This window comes from Atta colombica, unplaced genomic scaffold, assembly GCF_001594045.1.
Source record: "Atta colombica isolate Treedump-2 unplaced genomic scaffold, Acol1.0 scaffold105, whole genome shotgun sequence".
Taxonomy (NCBI): domain Eukaryota; kingdom Metazoa; phylum Arthropoda; class Insecta; order Hymenoptera; family Formicidae; genus Atta; species Atta colombica.
This window is the reverse complement of record NW_017259190.1, coordinates 4,636,220-4,641,533: the sequence shown is the minus strand read 5'-3', so window position 1 is coordinate 4,641,533 and position 5,314 is coordinate 4,636,220. Positions and strand designations below refer to the sequence as shown.

General features: G+C 31.3%; 1 protein-coding gene across 1 annotated transcript in view; it reads right to left on the bottom strand.

Moving 5' to 3' along the window:
- LOC108690669 (protein sickie-like) overlaps positions 1–5,314 on the bottom strand; it is a 90,745-nt gene that overhangs the window by 4,391 nt on the left and 81,040 nt on the right. The gene's annotated exons all lie outside the window — the stretch shown is intronic.

Sequence of the window (5,314 nt, the reverse complement as noted above, 5' to 3'; positions counted from 1 at the left end):
ATAAAATTGTATACAATTTTATATTATATACAACACGTATATATTCATTTTATTTTTATTTTAATAATTACGTTGTGCCACATTGTACTATTATTTCATTACTTAATACGCAAACAGAGTTATATTTATTAAAATATAAAAATGCATGAAATTGTACATAAAAATATGATACTCTATCAAAGCAATTTCTATGTTATGTTGTATTGTCTCAAATAATAACTGTATATTTTAAGCAGCGTCTAGCAAGGTAATTTCGATGAACGTGCGCGGGGCGGAGATTAATAGTCGTTATAATCTCTTTTACGAGAGGTACCTATCACGCTGCCGGGTCGGAATATCGGACTCGTGTTTCTCGTCACGTAATTATTCTCTCAGGATCAAGACATGTTTTCAACGCTACGCTACGAGGCAAAGAAGATAATCAGCCGTGGCATAGGAAGAAAGTGCTCGCGTCGACGAAACGCTTGATAATCTAAACTGGAGCATGTAAATTCTCTGTCGATTTCTTTTTTTGCTCTCTCTCTCTCTCTCTCTCTCTCTCTCTCTCTCTCTCTCTCTCTCTCTCTCTCCCTCTCTCTTTCTCTCTCCCTCTTCAATCCTTTTTTTGTTCATTCTCGAGCAACAACGATCGATGGCTCTCGTTGTAAATATTGTTATTTGTAACACTTTTGCTACGACTTGCGATTGTAAGTCTCGATTCGATTTAGATTACAGATATTTCATTTCAGCTTAAGATAAAAGTTCACAGCAATGTTGCATCTTAATATTATAATTAAGTTTTGATTATTTTTTTCGAAAGAGTAAATAATAATGTAATCTCATTATAATGCGGATGCAGTGACAGTTTTCGATAACCATTTTCGACTTTAAATTTCTTAAAGCCACAAAGAAGTTGAGAGCTATTGTGTTGGATGGATACGAAAAGAAAGCGTTTCTTCCTAAAGAAACGCTTCATTTGATATAACGTAAAGCGAGATGACCTATACATACATTGCGACTCACACATTTTTCTTATTGACTTGTTTTGCTTTTCATTTCTTTACAAAAGAAAATAAGAAGAAAATGAAAGAAAAAGAAACGAACACTTGTCGTGTTGTATAATATTTACGAGTAGTGATGCAGCACAATTTTAAGTAATCTCGTTCGAATAACATTGTACAAATGACATAACCATACAGTTATACATACATAATTATTCTTATATCTAATATTATTTGCTTTTATCACTTATACTTTAATTGATTAAATGTTATGGTTATTTTCTATTATTTTTTAAAATTCGTTTATTAATAATTCATTAACGATTCATATTATTATTAGTTATATTCAAATTAAATCTAATATTAAATTAGTCTAATATGGTATTGAAATGTGTTTGGTATTTGAATTTTAAATTTAAATCGTGAAGAGACAAAAAGATTACTCTTTTCATAAAAAAAGAAAACCATTTGGAGAATGTAAAACTTACAGTTCTTTCTAACAAGTGGAATCTTTATTTGCAGAATAAAAACATAATGGTTGAATTTGATTGCTATATCCCGTTATGACGTAAAGATCCCAAGAGATTCCTTCAGGATCGACCTTTAAATTTCGAGTACCGGAGTCAGCTGTTTGCTATTGTTTCCATGAACATATAGTACCATCTTTTTCTTCTTCCTCGGAAATACACGTAAAACGTCATAAAATTCTAAGAAGACAATCAGCGGGACTTTTGCTTTGCAAAGGAACGGTGAGTATGGAGTTTCGTCAGGATCGTGAACAAAGGGATCGGTGGGAGCCGGGAATCCGTTCGTGTGTAGGTGCGAGTCTAGAGTCGCACGTAATTCCGGAGGAATTATACCGCTCATAAAACAGTAACAGCAAACGTGGGACATGTAATTCGCTGCCGCGAGCGAGTGTCTCGGGGCCCATTGTCCTACCATATTACTTTAACGTACAACGTGGAATGACTTTCAACGTGATTCTGCAGCTGGAATATGCGGTCTCTCTTACGGGCGTTAACCTTTATATTTTTGTAGAAAGGTTGTTGAAACTCGAGTAAAATTTATGCATTTGATTAAGCAGTATAAAAAACAGATAGTAATTTAAATATGTAAGATATATTATACTCCAATTATAAATTTCAGGATAATATAATATATTTTTGTCAAAGTTAATATAAAAATTATAATATATAGAATTAATTAAATTAAGTTAAATTAAAAAATAAAATCGTACGATATTTTCTAAGATTTTACTCTATTGTAAGTCAAAAAAACATTCTCTACAAATTAGTCACGATGAGACACTTTATGTATCTTAAAAAAAAACACTGAATATTTTTTAGAAATAAAATAACTTCGAAATTTCTCAAAGAACATTTAATTAGAAGGAAATGTTTGAATTCCGCGCGTGTGCTCAAAGAAGATAAAAAAATATCTACTTGAGGCCGAATGAGGTCGTGAGTCCACTTGTATAAGCTTCGGTATGGGCTGTAAATATTGGCTCCCACGCTCGCTGTTAAAGTGCCCGACTTCACCTACCGCCGAGATGCATCCGAGAAGGGAGCATGTATGTACACGCTGTATGCTCGTAAAATCGATGACCCACCTATTCGCGACCTTACATCTTTCTCGAACACTTTATATCAACGTTCAGATTGCGTTCGTTATATTTACGTTTACGTTTAATTTCTTTTTCAGGTTGGAATTAGATAAAATTAAGTCAATTTGGATTGAAAGTTAATACATTAATAGTTGCTACATAGATTAGAAAAACGTGATAACCATGTTTTTACTGAGACTCACAACAAATGTTTAATTTGAATAATTATTGTTAAATGTTAATATATTCCTGTATCATATTATATAATTTGTCATAATAATAGAGAAAAGTTTCCTTTCACCGGAGGAAAAGTCTCGGTTTTGCCTCGTTGTGCATCGAGCCTAACGAAGGGTCGGCCAAGTCGAGGACGGACGAAGCTAAAAACTGGACCGGAAGCCCGCGGCAAAAACGCACGTGCCGAGGAGTAAAATGCATCGCGCGCGGCACAGTGACTCGCCTTGTTCTCCAGGGAAAACACCAAGCGAGTGCCGGTGCATCTTGACGAGGATACATCGCGAGTGAACGGTTCAGCCAAAAATAAATTTTAATCCTCAACTTCTATTTCAATTACTTTCCTAATGTTTTATTGCTATCTACAAAAATGTGAATAGAATAAACATAAATACAAAAAAACATAGATAAACATAATGATAAACTAATTCAAAAATCTATTAAAATAGCGTAAAACTTCAGTGCTAATTAAACAAAAATTTTTAATGTTGCAATAAAAAACAATTAAGCATCGTGATGATTTTTTAAATATTCATTGCACTATTAATTATATATTAATAACAATAATAATTATTTACTTCATAATGTTTAACAAATTACAAAGAATGTATAAAGTTTCTTTTAACACAACTTGACACAATTTTTTTTTGTAACATTTAATTTGTATGAAGTCGGCTATATCATTTTAAATGTAAATCATACAATAATTTAAAATATTGTATCTCTCATAAATTCGTTTCATCGCGAAAGAATATTAAAATAGTTTTTCTTATCGAGAGATTTCGTACGAAATATTTTATACATCGTACGTACGTACCTACGTACGTACGATGTATAAAATATTTCAAAGTCACGTATCTACATATGTATGATGTATAGAACGCTTTAAAATATAAAAAAATGAGGAGACACGTTCTATGTGTAAAGTAAGTATGAAACTACAATATTTGTATTATTTGTAATCTTTAAAACATAGCCAAATTTATGCCCGTATTCATAGTCAGGCCTTATATTTAAAGCTAAGATGCTCTACGAATTATTTCATTGGCTACTGAGCGTCTAAAGATAAATTTAAGAAAGCCTTAAGTACAAAGTCTGACTGACTCATGAATTCAAGCATTAGAAGATTGTTGATGCGACAGACAAGGTTTTGCAGTTATTATATGTAGCTTTTGAGTACAATAAATTCAATTTTATGCATCAATTTTGACAAATATCAGACATAAATACAGACATTCACTTTAAGTGTTCGTAGTATAATTATAAATTAATTATTTAGATGTATTTATTTTTTAATTACATGTACATGAAGAAACATATTCTTCATAAACGTTAATTATCTGTAAGAAATAATAATTTTCCATAAATCTTTTTCTGTTTTATTGATATATAATAATTTTATCAAAAAATTATTAAAATCATAAGTATTATATTAATATATAAAGAGATAATTTAATTTAATTTCTCAATTACTTAAATGATATAAGAATTTAATTTCATTAAATTTGATATACGAAGCATGGACAAAATGCAAATAATCTTTTAGGGATAAACAATAATGTTGAATCCGCATCTCGAATTTTTCGAGCGATATCGCAGCATCTTGTAACGTTTCGCCGAAAAGAATATCGCACTTGTGCGGCCTGGGAACTGTTAGCCCAGTTAGGGCTCGGATTGTAACGCTTCGAGGATTACGCCGTGTTCACAATAATATACGTTATTCCCAATGTTCCCACAATGTAGCTCCCCCGTATAATTGCTATAAGCAGAAAGAAGGGTGAGGGTCAACATTATACTTAATAATTAATGCCGCAAGGACATTTTCAGGGCCAAGGTTTCAAATTATGTTTTTACATTTTACATATCTTCTTTTCAAGTGTCTCTCCTTGTTCTTTCTAAATATTTTATTGCTAATATATATATATTTTTATTAAACAAATATTACTATTTAGGATATTATTTTTTTTTAAGTAATATGCGTGTAGGCTATTTCATCTCTTCATAATTATAAATTTGAAAGTAAAGATCGTAAATATAAAAAATACATTATATTAAATTTTACGTCATAAAACATTGTAATTTTAATATTATCAATCGTAGCAAAAGAAAGAAATGAAAAAAAGAAAACATAATTTCACTTAAATACTAAAAAAAAAAAAAAACACAGAATGTCTGCATGTATATATGAGAGAATGCAGGTTTATACATAATATCCGGCCGAAAGTGCACCCTCGAAACGCATAAATCTTTTTCCCTTCTACAGGAGCGAATGGGCCAAGGATTTCGGCAAAAGTGTTTATAACACAACGGTTTGTCACAAATTCCAGTGACAGTTTTATAGCCTTCTACCACGTGGCGTTTAAACCTCTCTTCGACTCGACGAAGAAAATAAAAAAGAAAAAAGGGATTACAATTTACAAAAATTGCTTCGCCAGAAAATAGGCTTTAGATTTTAATTTTTAGAGAGACTTTTTCCTAAGGAAAATGTCTTTCTTAGTGA